Here is a 16,892-nt window from a genome sequence, read left to right on the forward strand (position 1 = left end):
TTAAGAAGTTCTGTGTATATGATACCTATGTGTTTTACACCAACAAACATGTTAAAAAGTAACATCTATTATCATAAATTGAATTCACTCCAGTTTTTACCACTTTTCCCTTAATACTCTTCTAATTATTATTTTTTATTTTTATGTTATAATTTCTCTGGTTAGCCCTTCTAGTGAATGATTTTGTCTTCTAGCACAGTATTTTTCTACCTAGTGGTGGTAAAGAAAGTTTTATTTCCTGATTTATCTTCAAATGCAGACCAATAATTACATAAAATACAATAAGAATTTTTAGAAAGAAATGTTAAAAAAAGACATGCCAAATAAAAACCCAAGCTTTTATATTTCATTCTAAATATAGGAATCCACTTCCATAAATAAGGAGTCCATAGGCAAAAGTGATGATAAGGGAGATTAATAACTATTTTTTCATGGAAATCTTGATAGATCTCTTTGAAACTCAGTGTTTTCACCTGCAACATGGGAATTAAGATAACTAGACTGAAGGATTATTAAAAACATCAAACAACTCACGTAAAATATCATGTAAGCAGGTTATCATGTATGCATGTTTGTGTATGTGACATCATTACGATTATTTATTTTCATTACTTGAGCCGTCTGATTCTCAAGCACTTCATAGTGTGTTCCCTGGTCTCCTCCACTCCTGGTTCCCTCAGGCAGAACATTATATATATTTTAACCAGAAGTTTCTTTTCTTTCCAAAAAGACCACTTTATTTTGACTCTGTTCTACTACTTCCCTTAGATGTTTGAAAACTGTTTTTAATATCTTCATCCTCAAGCTCATCAATTTCTGTTTTATACAGAGAGATTTCCTTTGTTATTTCTAAGTAGGATACTTTCTTGGTTTTGCTTTTTTAAGTGGCTTTTTATACTCCTATGCTGTCATATACTGTACTTCACCATATCCTTTTCAAGATTTCCCTTTTTCTTCCTTCAAAAATTTATCTTCCGGAAAGCATTCCTATCTGCTCATGCTTTCACATGAGTTAGTGAAATGTGAAATTTGTTCCCCAAAGTAATGTTCCAGTTCACTTTGACACAGGAAAATACAACAATAAACTGTAATTGTTCTCCTGTAAACAGGTACGTAACCCTCCGTTAAGCTGCTCCTGTGTGTGCAATGGAACTTGAAGTAGCGTGAGTAACCTGCTTGTGAGGAGACCACATAGAACTAAGACACACACACAAAAATGATCCCTGGAAGCTCTTTGTTCAGCCTTGCTCTACTTTCTAATAGTGGATTTTGCCTTCATTTCATTTGCTTTTCTTCTCCACGTTTTGTTTTGTACCACAGTCCTCTCTAAAGAGTGCAAGCCAGTAGTTCTCCTTGAGTCAGTCTCTCTGCATGGTCACATTCCACAGTGCCACTTTTGCATCTGGTAGCACATTTATGGTTTTGCTACTTTGATCTGTTTAATTGTACTTCCTACTGTTCTCTAGAGAACTCTCTTCGTATCTGTCTACAACCTGTGCTCCTCCTGTAAAAAGCAATGTCAGCTGCATTAAATAAAATTCATTTTTGAGTGTATATTAGAGTCCCAGTTTCACTTGTGTATTTTACTTTCCTGGAAGTACCTGAGAATCTCCTTGTAAAAAAGTCTCCAGGCCATATATACAGACAGAAGCTATAAAAGCAGGCTTGTCTCATTTCTCTGGCACCTTGCACTATACACCCTTCACACACAATCCCCCACCACTGCGTATGGGCTGCTGATGGGGTTGCTGGGAAATGTCTTCACATATTTCATCAGTGTTCAGACAGATGGTCTTAAACAGAAACTGTTTGTGTTGTTGTTTTCCTAATCAAACATTTGCTTCATAGAAATAAAATTAATATTCTTCCCACTTTCCTCTTAAAGCATGGTATCTCTTCAAATTCCTCAACCCAATAGCTTTTCTCCTTGCTACCGTTGTGCCTATCATATGTTTTATGCTATGCTTAGAAAATTCTTGAAATCAAGGTCCAGTTTCATTGTCTACAACTTTTAGTCTTTCAATTTTCAAAAATTACCAAGGCGAGATTCTGTTTGCAATTACTATTTTTAAATAGTGTAGTAAATCATATGTAAGATGTGCTTAAATATGTAAAACATTTCTTTAGAGTACTTACTTCCTTGAACTTAGTTCTTGAGCTGATCATTTCCAATAAATAAGCAAGTGCTTATTATTTTGTTGCCACCTTGCATCAGCTCAGACTCCTTCTTTCCTATTTCTGAAGTTCCTTTATAAATATTGCTACCATCATTTAGGGAGCACAAGTATCACCATTGTTTTTCTTTAGTGCCAACTTAAACTGCAACTTTTTTTTTCCTTTTACTCTCCATACTCTATCTCTGCACAACCTCAGATGTCTGTAGGAAGTGTCTTTGTTCTTGTCTGTTTTTCTCTTCTCTCACCATCCTATCTTTACAGACCTGTTATTTCCATTTGGATTACTGCTTCCATGTCCTCACCCTGACTTTCTCAGTCTATGTACTCCTTTAAAGATTTCTGCAGCTATTTTACTCTTTAAAGCTGTTGGCTTGATTCCTTCCCTGGGGAATTTTCTTTATATCATTTTTAAAAATATGAGCCACCACTTTGTGACAGCTGGAAAGGTGAACAGGAATTCTCTATTCTTGATTATTCCTCTTATATTTTTAAAAATTTCTTCTTCTCATAGGGACATTCTCAGCCTCCAAATACCTCTGCCAAATTTCTCAGCTGTTGAGAGATTAATTTCAGCTATTACCATAGCAGGATCAGAAAAACTAACATCTTTCACATTGCATTATAGAACCTCTATTTTCCCTTGTGTGTGTGTATGTATATGTATATGTATATATGTGTGTGTGTATATATATATATATATATATATATATATATATATATATATATATATATTTAAAAAAATCTATCAGCTCCTATCATTTTTCCAGGGATCTTTTTGGTAATACAACTATAAATGTGTGTATGTAAGTTAGCATCATTTGATCTCATATTGAAGATTGGCTTACACTTTGATTTTATTGCCAAGTATCTTGGAGTCAGAAAAACCTCAAACACTAGCCCCAGAGGGAAGGGTGGAAGTAAGCTCTGGTGGCAGTTTAATGAATGTTTACCCTTTTGAATCAAAGAGTAGTAATCCTTCCCCCCATTGATATTATCACTTACTATAGATAAGCATTTCCATTCTGTGTCTCTAATTTTCCTGCCCTCAGTCTTACCCACTGATTTATAGAATACATTATTTGCTACAATTATCATCCCATACAATGTTGCTTCTGACCAAGGCATTCACTTTACAACAAAAGAGTAAAGCAAAGGACTCATACCCAAGGGAATCACTCACCTTGTTGGGTGCCTCATTACCCAGAAGCAGTTGGTCCAGTTATATAGTGGAATGGCTTATAGAAAATACCTGGTAGAATTGAAGAAATGTTCTAAATTTTTTTTTATTTATGACCACAAATGTTTTTTTCTGTCTTAGAAAACAGATTGGAAACTCAATGGTTGAAAGTGAGAATGACTCCTTTCATTATAATCCCTCAGAACACCCTCAAAAATGATTTTGTCTCCCCTCCCTATAATTTACTGCTTTGATGGTTTACAGGTGTTCGTTTCCAAAGGCGGAATTGTTTTACAAGGGCACAGTGATGGTTTCAATGAACTCGAAATTAAAAACAAAACAAAACAAAAAAAACCTTACTCTTACTGAGTTTCTAATGCAACCAAATTAATAGGTAAAGGCCAACTGTTTGTAGTTACAATCTTAATAGTAAGGTGCAATATAATTTCTGCTACACAGTAGAAGCAGAGAGGATTATGTTTGTCCAACTCATGGGTTCTCAAGGCCACAGCAATCAAATATCAAACATAGCATGATATTTAAGGAGTCAAAGTTTGAATCACCTTACTAAGCAGAGTATCACAAACTTTTGAGGCACTGACTGAGTATAAATGGAACGTAGCGTGGAAAGTGAAAGAAACAAGTTTTAAATAGCAACTAAATACCAGTTGTTAAACAAAGACTAGACAAATAATCATATTGTCTTCATTGTTCTGTATCTTATCAGTTGCCTTTTTTAAAGCTTTTCTTTTCTCAGCACGCCATGACTACATTGGTCAGTAGAACTTGCGATTCTTGATCTCAGGATTGTGAGTTCAAGCTCCATACTGGGTATGGAGTATACAATAAATAAATAAACAAGTAAATAATATGAATTTAAAAAGTGAAGACTTTCTTTTTTTCTGCACAATTTTTATAAAGGGTTGAGGGAATGACTTATTAATCAGTCTTTACAGGTTATAGAAGGGGGTTTGTGATTACACTAGAAAAGAAATAAAGACTATCTAATGCTATATATAGTATAACATATGATGAGGATTTCAGGAAAAGAGCAAACACATTGTCACTTGCACATCATCTTTGTCAGTCACATGATCTTGTTGCCATTGTTTGGGAGATAAGCTTGAATAGAAGGCTGTGTACTGGCACTGAGGAAAAGGATTGTTGGTACTCAGAACCATTCTCACCACCTTCCGTGCTCTCTCCTATAGCTTAGAAGCATGTCTAGAACACAAATTTCCCAGGGTGCTTTGTGGCAGGGCTTTGGTTTAGATTATAATAATATGAGTGACTGTTAGATCTGGAAGGCAGAAGTGAAACAGTTCTATTCTTCCTTTTGCATCAGAAAGCAAAAGCATGGATATGGTGAATGTGAGAATTTTTAGTGTCTGCTGGCCATTAAGAATCATTCTCTTCAGTGTTACAGCCTGCCCTGCAGCAACCAACAGCAGTGACTTCCCGTACCTTTTGAGCAGGGTTGGAAATAGGAACTTCATAATTCCCCCAAAGCTATCAACAAACCTGAGATCTATTGGTGGTATGCCCTGACCTTTTACTTCTCAGTCCTTTCAACAGATTTGTAAGCACTTAATTTGCTGTGCTAAACTCTAAATTGCTTGCAATATTTAAAGAGGTTTATGTTATCCTAATAGAACCATCAATGACAAAAGGTTATACATAAAGTGAATGAGGATTTATAAAGATTTATAAAATAATACTACATGGACTTCTATGCTCATTTAAATAACACTATGCATGTAACAAAATAATTTCTAGTAAATAAAGGGCTCTTAATATCAGTAATCAAATAATATCAATAAATAAAAGGCAAACATCTACAGAGAAATTAGACAAAAGTTGTTAAGAACCAGTACTTAAGAATGCGGTCATTGCTATCCCCTGCTAATTTCTTCTCTGAAAATCCAACTCAACAAAAATAGGCCAAAAAGCAAACCAAAAAAAAAAAAAAAAAAAAAAAAACCTCACAGAAAGAAACAACAACAAAACCAACAAAGGGGAATAGATAAAGCATCCATATAATGTTACTTTAAGAAAAGGGGTAATAAAAAAAAAAAAAGAAAAGGGGTAATAGGAAAACTTCCCAACAGAGAAAAAACATGGAAGAAAACCGAGACATTAAAGCAGATAAAATTTGAATCCAACACTCCCAACATTAACACAAAAATATTAAATATGTAATCACAACTTTTACAAAAAAAAAAAAAAAACACTAAGCACACAGGAAAGAATGGCCAGTAAAGAGGAAGATAAATAGGAAGAAAAGAAACAGAACAGTAGGATACATAGAAAAGTGAAATGAGAAAAATTAACAAAAGGAAACTAAATTCAAATAAGTAGTGAACAAGTAGTAAAGAAAAGACAGGAACCAAATATATAACATGTGCAAAACTGAATATGTGAAGGAGAAAATGAAATAAACAAATGTTCCGTTGAGTTTATTAGGAAAGATCCATTTGGCTTCTTGGTGAAAAAGAGTATGTCACTTATAAAGGAAAGGAAACAAGACAGATAAATTGAAAATGAAGGTCCAGGTAATCACTTTGGCTGCAATATTCATTGATAGAAGATCAACACTTGCAAAGAGACTCAAGGAAAGAAAATATGATACAAGGATCTTATATCCAGCAAAGTCATCTTCCAAGTATAAAGTATATAGACAAAACAGTTTTTACCGTAAAATAGCAGGATACATTTTTCATACAAGCCTTTCTGGAAGAAAGGCTATAGTTAGGTAAGAAGTGAATGGAAAGATCCTGGCAAAAGACTATTAGGGAGAATTTATTTATTTACTTATTTTTAGAGATTTTATTTATTTATTTATTCATGAGAGACACAGAGAGAGAGACAGAGGGAGAAGCAGGCTCCGTGCAGGGAGCCTGATAAGGAACTGCAGGATAGTGCCCTGGGCGGAAGGCAGGCGCTAAACCGCTGAGTCACCCAGGGATCCTCCAGTGGAATGAATTTAATATATTCAACTAAAAATTGAAACCATAAAAACCAAGGCAGGAATAGGAATAATAGGATAGAATATAAATATTGGATATTCTGATAATATCAAATGAATAAAGGAAAACAAAATAATTTGGATATTAAAATAATTCTCCTTATTACCTTATGCACAATAGCTTGCAGCCAAAGGACATCTTTTAAAACGACAAATTCGGGCAGCCCCGATGGCACAGCGGTTTAGTGCAGCCTGCAGCTCGGAGTGTGATCCTGGAGACCTGGAATCGAGTCCCACGTCTGGCTCCCTGCGTGGAGCCTGCTTCTTCCTCTGCCTGTGTCTGTGCCTCTCTCTCTCTCTCTGTGTCCCTATGAATAAATAAATTTAAAAAATAAAATGATAAATTCAGGGACAAAAGCATAGATTTCATACAAAGATAAACACAAAAGGAAGATAATATTAAGTGACGGAGCAGAGGAAGGTATGAGGGAGGAAGAGAATGCAAGATTTTTTTCTCATAATGAATACAAAGGGGAGCCTAAATATTTTATTCAAAAGTCTCATTATAAAAATAATCACTTAAAAACTTACTAAATATTAGAGTAGTCATAATATATATGTATAATGTAGCTATATATGTAGATTATATATGTATAATATATCAGAAGATATATATTTATACTCAAACATAAGCACAAATATATACAAAATCTGATATAGCACATCACTTTAGAGTCACGGGAAAGAAGGAGGGAAAGGAGGAGGAGGAAAAAAGGGGGAAGAAGGAGGAAAGGGAGAGGAGAAAAATGGGGAAGAAGAGGAGAAAGAAAACAGATTAATTCCATAAATATTTTTTTTTTTATAATTGAGCTTTAATGAATAGTAGGAAACAATTCAGCATTGCTTCCACTCTCCAAGGGTAGGTTTTCTTTGTTATAAATATTGTTAAATGTTTCCCCAGGCAAGTGAAATATTTTAATGTAGAACTATAGACAAAATATAAATGAATATTGGAGGATATGTATCAATGATGAGTTTGAGAACTTGAAAATCTTTTACCTTAATATTGTCTCTCCGAATTAATTATTTAATGAATATTTTATTATTATCATAAAGAAAAAGAACTGTGTTGGAAAGGGACAGGGAAGGCAATTAGCTGTATGTGATTATTTAAAAAAGAGCAAGTGGTAGGAACATGTGAAGGTATCTTTTTATTTTGATTATTTTCACATATCTGGTTACAGAAACTATCATCTTTTCAGTGCTTCAAAATGCACTAGAATATTAGTTACTGTATACAGGCAGGATTATTTTTTTACTTGTTTGTCTTGTTTTTACAGTTTGCTGCCTTATTCCTAGCACCTAACACCATACCTGATCTGATATATGGTAGATGCTCATTGATAGTTGTTGAATGAGAGATCATTTTTGGAGAAGTGTTCTTGTATTAATTCTTGTTCGCAAAGCTAATGGAAAAGAAACTATCAGGTTAAAAACTGTTTGCTCCTAATAATTATTTTCATCAAATGAAAACACTTCCAGTCATGAGATCAACACAAGAAAGCATTTCATAGAATAAAACATGCAGCCATAAATATATGGAAAAGTTATAGTCATTGTTTATACACATACTAAAAAAATAACTCTATATTGAGTAGTATGTAACCTAAAATTAGAGAAAATAGCTGACATTTTGCTCAACGAATTATTACTTGCAATAGCCCCAATTGGGGAAACATCTATATTTTCTCATATTCTTAGGGCTTTTGACGTGTGTTGCTAAGTTGCCTATTCACCTATTGATATGTCTACAAGCACCTTACCACATATATTCCCGGAACAACTGTAAATTATTGTGCATTAAAAAATCATTTTCAGTTATGACAGCCTAGTGAACGATATCTGGTTATCAGTTGATCACAATTAACATTGGACTACATAAATGCAATTATTGATTACTTGTATTTCCTCCTTTGAAAGTTTCTAGGCATAACAGCTTTTTTCAGTTTCTCTATTACTATTTTTTCAAATGACCATTTTATCTCTTTTTTGTTTAAGGATATCAGATTTTTATTTCACTATTTTTTGGAAAATTATATTCTCTCACATTTTTTTTGCCTAAGTCTTTTGTTTTGAAATTTTATGATTTTTGACATGCAGAAATCTTATATTTATTTAAGCTAATCTTTATATATGGATATATATACACATATATATTCACACCCTTCAAAAATAATTTGTGCATATTATAATTCTTCAAAATATATCTTTGAGTAATATCTTATTTTAAAATATATTTTGAGACACATACATTATCTACATTTTGCAGTAGGAATTTAATCTCTCCAGCATCATTATTGAAACAAATTGATCCTCTACCTACAGGTGTCAACAGCTGAATATTTGCTTCACTTGCATTTCTTCTGAGGCCTTCTTTGGTGTTCCATTGATTCATTTTTTTGAGAATGTATAGTGCATTGCTCTTACTCATTTTTATTTTTCTGATGTTAGAGATAAAAATATTCAATTGTCATTTGTTAAATAAATCATTACATTCAATGGTTCAAAAATGTTTCAAACTAATTGAGAAGCTGTACATTTAGAATTGTTACTTCCACCCAATCCTCACTCATCTTGAGACCACTACATTACTATGTTTTTGTTATTATATTACTTTTTCTTCACACAAATAAAGCAAACAGGAATATGTACTTATATTTCTTCCTCTTACAAAAAGTTGACAATCCATAGAGAGTGTTCTTCAGGTAACGTAGCATTATAGCCTGCAATTTTTCTGTATCTGTGTGTTTAAACCGCAGTTTATTTAACTTGTTTTTATTTGTGGAAGCTTTAATAGTTTCTAGTCTTCTGCTGTTACAAATGATGTAACAGAGAAACACTTTACAAATGGACTTTATTATTGTGCAGATGTATCTTTACTATAAAACATGCAAGGTAGTACTCATATGTCAAAATTTTCATTACTTAGTCTAACGTATTCATGGTTTTACGTCAGAAAATTTGGAGAGCTGGTATTGGGAGGGCAAGTCTTCTTTATCCTGAGAAAATCTGGCCTTAGCTGCGGCTAAGTTAGAGGAAAATAAAGCATGGAGAATTTACTACAGTTCTGAACTGCCTCTGCTTACAAATGATACATGGCACCTCTTATTATAATCTGTTGGCTGGAATCAAGAACATGCCCACCAACCCAACACTAAAGAAGTAGGTTGAGAAACATTTCAAAGTACATGGAAAATGCAAAATTACTTTCTGTACAATGGTTAAACCAAATAGAACCAAATAGTCCTTTGCTTATTTCTTCCCACACATTCTGCCAAACAGAAGCAAATCTCTATCCAGTAATTGTACCCAATGAGAATCTCATGTATTTTTCAAACTACTAGCATAAAACAGGCACACTCAAGAGGTAACTGGAAAAAGTCTAATGAGAGAGAGTTACACAAGGTGGTATTTATACAGGAGTTGGGATGATTAAGGGAAATGTAAAGAACGGTGAAGCGCCTGCCCTGAACATGAAGCAGCAGCAAGCAATCAATGCGTCTTTTACCCCTTAGACGTGAAGGGATAAAGAAGGGAACGGCTATCAGAACGCTCTTAGAAGCTTTTCCCCTGATACATCACAATATTCTCAAAAACACATGAAGCATTCTCTGGGATAGATTATAGATTAGCCATTTAAAGAAGCCTTTATACATAGTAAAGGACTGAAATAACACAAAGTATGTTCTCTGACTGCAACAGAATTAAATTAGAAATCCACCAGAATTAAATTAGAAAATAAATTTTGAGAGATTCACAGATACGTGGAGGCTAAGAAATGTGCTTAGCCATTAGCTAGAGGGGAAATAACAAGGAAATTGGAAAATTCTTTGAAATTAATGAAAATGAGAGCACAACATACTAAAACTTATGAAATGCACTAAAACTGTGCTCAGAGAAAATATATAGCAATGATAATGTCACATAGTTTCTTCATATGTTCAAATGTGGTTCCTTTGAGTCCGGAGCTCAATGGTCTAAAATGACAGGGCATCAGCTTTCATCTCTCCATAAATTCATGCAGAAAATGCATGGTAGATCAAAGGCAGGATTACTACATTCACTAACAGGCAAATATATCAAGCACTTGTCCACAGAAATTTTGGAATTCCTGCTGGGAAGACAGAGTGAAGCTGTTCTATCCTGGGGAGTTCTCCTTTGTCTCTAGCAAGAGTGCGAGGAGATACATAAAACAAGCAAATGTGATAATGTAGATTCTCTGTGTAATATAAGTGCCTGACATGAAGCTTTTTGTTGTTGATGGTGGTGTTGTATGAGCGGTTGACATTAGGTTTTTTTTATGGCCAGGAAATTTTTATTAAAAGACAGTCATCTTGAATAAATATATTATTAGTTCTGTGACCCAACTACTAGCAAAACAACCAGGCATGGAATTAGGCCACCCCCGCCATGAAGTGTCCTTTCGCAAAAAAGCCTTAGTTAACTGAGATACTTGACAGCTTGAGGGACCCTGCTTTTACATCCCCAACCCTAATTCCTGCTCTTATGCTTTAAATTAGCTGGTGAAAAGTGAACGCATGAAACTCTATAAACACTCCACACTTGAACCCTAATAAAGGCAGAACCCCAAGTTCAGGGTTGTCTGTCTCTCTGTCCGTCCCTTTCTCTCTCCATCTTCTATGTCTCTCACCCCCTTCTCTCTACCTTGCCTTTACTCTGTGCCTTTGGCATGCCATATTCCCTCCAGGACGTGTGAGTTATAAATCTTGTTCTTCGAAGTTCCTTGATGATTTCTTGCCGAAATGTGTCCTATAACCAAAATAAAAATCATATGAGCCAGTGCAGCCACAGTATTAGCAATCTTGAAGATTCACTACAAATCCAGAATAGGCAAAGGTATAGAAACATAAAATAAATGACTGATTGCTTATGGCTTGGAAGGTAGCTGGGATCATAAGGTGGTGAAAGCTAAAGGGTACTGGATTTTTTTTTAAGGTTTTACTATTTTAGAGTAGCTTAGGTTGCCAACAAGACTGAGAGGGAGGGAGAGATCCCATCTCTCCCCCTATATCCCACACACATTATCCCATTATCAACAATCAGCCTACTTTTTTTTTTTCTACCAAAACGGTAAGCTACTTTGACACATCATAATCACCTAAAGTCTATAGTTCACCTTAGGGTTCACTCTTGGTGTTATTCATCCTATGGGTTTGAATGAATATATAATGACATACATACATCATTATTATATCATACAGAGTATTTTCGCTGTTCTAAAAATCCTCTGTGCTCTACCTATTCATTTTTCCAACCACCCCGACCCCAGCTGACTACAGATACTTTTATTGTCTCCAGAGTTTTATCTTTTCCAGAATGTCACATATTTGGAATCATGTAGCCTTCTCTATTTGTTTCTATTTCTTACTAAAATGTTAATATATATGCTAATATACTAGTACTGAAAGTTCTTCATTGTCTTTTTGTGGCTTGATAGCTCATTTATTTTTAGTGCTAGATAAATATTTATTCATTCATTCATTCATCCATTCACTCATTCACTCTTCTACTCAAGGCCATGTTGGTTTTTTCCAACTTTTGGCAAATTAAACTGAAGCTGCTATAAACATACATGTGCCAGTTTTTGTGTGGGCACGATTTTCTATTTATTTGAGTAAATACCAAGGAGAATGTGGCTAGATTATATATTAAGAGTATGTTTAGTTTTGCGAGAAACTTTGAAATTGTCTTCCAAGTGCCTGTTCCACTTTTGATCCTCACCAATAGTGTGTGAAATTTCCTCTTGCTTCCTATCCTTACTAGGACCTGGTGTTGTCAGTGTTCTGGATTTTGGCCATTCTAGTAAGTGTGTGCAGGTATCTCCCTGTTATTTTCATTTTCACTTACCTGATAACATATATTGTGAAGCATTTTTTAATACGTGTATCTGCCATTTGTGTATTATCTTTGGTAAAGTATCAGTTAAGGTCTTTGGCTTATTTTTATTTATTATTATCATTATTTTTAAAGATTTATTTATTTTTATTTTACATAAAGAGAATGTGCAAGCAGGGGGAGGGACAAAGAAAGAGGGAGAGTGAGAATCCTTAAGCAGATTCCCCACTGTGCATGGAGCCAAATGGGAGGCTTGATTCCAGGACCCCAGATTATGACCCACGCCAAAATCAAGAGTCAGATGCTTAACCAACTGAGTCACCCAAGTGCCCCTAACCTATCTTTGGCTTATTTTAAAATCGAGCTGTTTGTTTTCCTATTATTGAGTTTTAAGACTTCTTGGCATATTTAAGGGGCCCCTGAATGCTCAGTCGATTAAGTGACCAATTCTTGGTTTGGCTCAAGTCATAATCACATAGGTAGTGAGGTAGAATGGGAGCCTGGCGTTCCTTCCCCACACTGAGCCCCACCTCAGGGTCTGAGCTCAGCAAGGAGTCTTCTTGAGGATTCTCTTCCTTTGCTCCTACCCCCACTCATGCTTCCCATGCATCTTCTTTCACTCTCTTTCTTTCTAAAATAAATAAATAAATCTTGTAAATAAAAAAGAGTTCTTTGTATATTTTGGATAATGGTTTTTTATCAGGTGCATTTTTTGGAAAAAAATATTACCCATTCTGTGGCTTATCTTCTAATTCTCTGGATATTGATTTTCATTGAGCAAAAGCTTTTAAATTTAATGAAATTCAGCTTATCTTTTTTTTTTTCATGGATCTTGCCTTTGGTGGTGTGGTAAAAAGACCTTATGATAGCCAAGGTAATCTAGGTTTTCTCATATACTCTCTTCATGGAGTTTTATACTGTTCTTTTTCACATGTAGGTGAGTTATTTTTTGTAAAGGGTACAAGATTTGTGTCTAGGCCCATGTTTTTGCAGATGATTGCCCAATTTTTCAGCATCATTTTTTGCAGAGACTATCTTTATTGTATTACCTTTTCTCCTTTGTCAAAGATCAGTTGACTGTATTTATGGAGATCTATTTCTGGGATCTCTGTTTTGGCCCATTACTCTATTTGTCTGTTCTTTTGTCAATGCCACACTGCCTTGATTACTATAGCTGAGTAGTAAGTCTTAAAACCAAGTAGCATCTGCCCTCCAACTCTGTTGTTCTCCCTCAATAGTGTGTTGGCTATTCTAGATATTTTGTCTCTCCATATAAATTTTAGAATTAATTTTTGATACATATAAAATAACCTGATGGGATTTTAATTGGTATTACATTGATAGCTCCCTCTATCCCCCCTTTATATATATATATATATATATATATATATATATATATATATATATATATATATATTTACATTTTCATAATATTGAATCATCTTGTCCATAAAAATAGAATATATCTCCATTTATTTAGTTTTTGTTTGTTTTTTTGTTCATCTAAGTATTTCATTTTTTTACTTATTTATTTGTTTATTTATTCAGAGAAAGAGAGAGAGAGAGAGAGGCAGAGACACAGGTAGAGGGAGAATCAGGCTCCATGCAGGGAGCCTGATGTGGCACTCGATGTCGGGTCTCCAGGATCAGGCCCTGGGCCGAAGGTGGTGCTAAACCACTGAGCCACCTGGGCTGCCCTAAGTATTTCAATTTTGAGACTGTTAATGTAAATGTTATTGTGGGTCTTTTTTTTCCAATTTTTTATGTAAATTACAGTTAACCATTCAATATTAGTTTCAGGTTCAGAACCTAGTGATTCATCACTTACATACAATACCCCATGCTCATCAAAAGTGGTCTCCTTAATACCCATCCCCCATGTAATGCATCCCCTGCTCACCTGGGAAGAGTGATCATCAGTTCCTTCTATGTAGCTAAGTGTCTTTTTCCTGGTTTGCCTCTCTTTTACCCCCTGTTCATCTGTTCTGCTTCTTAAGTTCCATATATGAGTGCAATCATAAGGCATTTATCTTACTTGACTGACTTACTTTGCTTAGCATAATACTCCATAGCTCCATCCACGTTGTTGCAAATGGAAAGATTTCATTCTTTTTATGGCTGAGTAATATCCCATTTATTTATATATACACATTTGCTTATCTATTCATCAGTCGATGGCATTTGGGCTCTTTCCATAATTTGGCTATTGTTGATAGTGTTGCTATAAACACTGGGGTGAATGTATCCCTTCGAATTAGTATTTTTATATCCTTTGGGTTAATACACAGTAGTGCAATTCCTTGATCATAAGGTAGTTCTATTTTTAACTTTTTCAGGAAATTCTGTACTATTTTTCAGAGTGGCTATACCGGTTTTCATTTCCACCAACAGTGTGAGAGGTTTCCCCTTAAAATACAACATCCATTCATAATAAAAACCCTCAGCAAAGTAGGGATAGAGGGAATCTATATCAATATCACAAAGGTCATATGTGAAAAACCCGCAGCTAATATCATTGTCTGTGGGGAAAACAGAGCTTTTCCTCTATGGTTAAAAACAAGACAGTGTGGTCCACTCTCACCCATTGTTATTTAACATAGCAGTGGAAGTCCTACCCTCAACAGTCAGACAGCAAAAAGAAATAAAACACATCCAAATTGGCAAGGGAGAAATCAAACTTTCACTATTTACAGATGACATCATACTCTATACGGAAAACCTAAAAGACTCTACCAAAAAGTTGCTAGAACTGGCACGCAAGTTCGGTACAGTCACAGGGTAGAAAATCAATATACAGATATCTGTTGCATTTCTATACATCAATAGTGAAACAGCAGAAAGAGGAATTAAAGAATTGATTCATTTACAGTTGCACTCAAATCCATAAGATATTTGGAGTAAACTCAACGAAAGAGGTGAAAGTCCTGTATTCTGAAAACTATAATATACTGATGAAAGAAACTAAAGAGGATGCAAAGAAATGGAAAAACATTCCATGCTCATGGATCAAAAGAACATATATTGTTAACATATCTATACTACTGAAAGCAATCTACATATTTAATACAATTCCTATCAAAATACCACCAGGATTTTTCACAGTGCTAGAACACACAATCCTAAAATTTGTATGGAACTAGAAGAGACCTTGAATAGCGAAAGCAATCTTGAAAAAGAAAAACAAAGCTGCAGGCATCACAATTCTGGACTTCAAGCTGTATTACAGAGCTGTAGTGATTAAGACAGTGTGGTACTGGCACAAAAACAGACCAAAATCAGTGGAACAGAGTAGAGAACCCGGAAATGGATTCTGACAACTATATGGTCAGCTGATCAACAAAGCAGGAAAGAATACCCACTGGAAAAAAAGTCACTTTAACAAAAAATAGTGCTGGGAAAACTGGACAGCAACATGCAGAAGAATGAAACTGGACCACTTTCTTACGTTCAAATGGATTAAAGATCTAAATGTGAGATCTGAAACCATCAAAATCCAAGAGGAGAACACAGGCAGCAACCTTTTTGACACCAATTGTAGCAACTTCTTATTACATATGTCTCCTGAAGGGAAAGAAAAACAAAAATAGACTATTGGGATTCATCAATGTAAAAAGCTTTTGCACAGTGAAGGAAACAATCAACAAAACTAAAAGGCAACCTTGTAGAATAGGAGAAGATATTTGTTAATGACATATCTGATAAAGGGTTAGTATCCAAAATCTATAAAGAACTTATCAAACTCAACACCCAAAAAATGAATCATCCAGTTAAGAAATGAGGAGAAGACATGAATGGACATTTTTCCAAAGAAGACATAGAGATGGCTAACAGACTCAACATCAATGAAAACATGCTCAACATCAATCATCAGGGAATTACAAATCAAAAGTACAAAAGATCTCATTTCACACCTGTCAGAATGGCTAAAATTAACAACATAGGAGACAAGTGTTGGCTAGGCATTGTGTTTTTAATTTCAAATTCCACTTGTTCATTGCTGGCATGTAGGAAATCAGTTGACCTTTGTATATTAACCTGTCATTCTGTAGCCTCGCTATACTCATTTAATAGTTCCAGAAATATTTTTGTTGAATTTTCAGACTTCTACATAGATAGGTGTGGAGTGAAGAGAAATTAAGAAAAATGGAGTGCTTTGGCATGTTTCAAAATGGTTTCTCTTCCCCTTCCCTGCTGTAAGCCCCAGGGAATTTTTTTAATAGTATTTATTGTGGGAATCTGATGGAGCTCCTAGAAGTGAGTCTAACAGTATTGTGGGAGTTTCTTCTATGACTAGATCCCCTTGGAGTTTTTAATCCCCAGAGTTGCTTGCTCTGAGACTCCAGAAATTCAAGTTTTCAAGTACAAGCACAGTTCAAATTTTCATCTCAGGCCTGGTTCCTACAGGTGTTTCCGCTTGTGAGTGTCTGCTCCAGGTAAGCTATGACTCCCTCCTGTTATTCATTCACCTTTCTATATATCCAATCTTGGGATCAGTGATTTTTCCTGTGTCTTCCCCCTCTTAAAGATCTGAGAAGAGTTGATTTTTAAGTCTATTCAGCTTGTTTACTTGTTGTTAGGACAGAGAGTTGACTTCTCAGCTTCCTATGTGCAGAACTGTAAATCACAGTTCCAGTAATGAAAATGTTCTAAAATCGTG

At 34.8% G+C, this 16,892-nt stretch overlaps 1 long non-coding RNA gene across 3 annotated transcripts in view; it reads right to left on the reverse strand.

Moving 5' to 3' along the window:
• LOC140596642 (uncharacterized) overlaps positions 1-16,892 on the reverse strand; it is a 32,294-nt gene that overhangs the window by 12,748 nt on the left and 2,654 nt on the right. The window contains exon 2 of one of the 3 annotated variants that reach the window (XR_011998538.1): positions 6,487-6,687. This is a non-coding gene — a long non-coding RNA (uncharacterized lncRNA). Of the gene's footprint in view, positions 1-6,486; positions 6,688-11,044; positions 11,150-14,344; positions 15,797-16,892 lie in introns of those variants that run through there. The other 2 variants (XR_011998537.1, XR_011998536.1) reach the window with 2 other exon arrangements.

The sequence above is a fragment of the Vulpes vulpes genome, unplaced genomic scaffold (genome assembly GCF_048418805.1).
Source record: "Vulpes vulpes isolate BD-2025 unplaced genomic scaffold, VulVul3 Bu000000655, whole genome shotgun sequence".
Lineage (NCBI taxonomy): Eukaryota > Metazoa > Chordata > Mammalia > Carnivora > Canidae > Vulpes > Vulpes vulpes.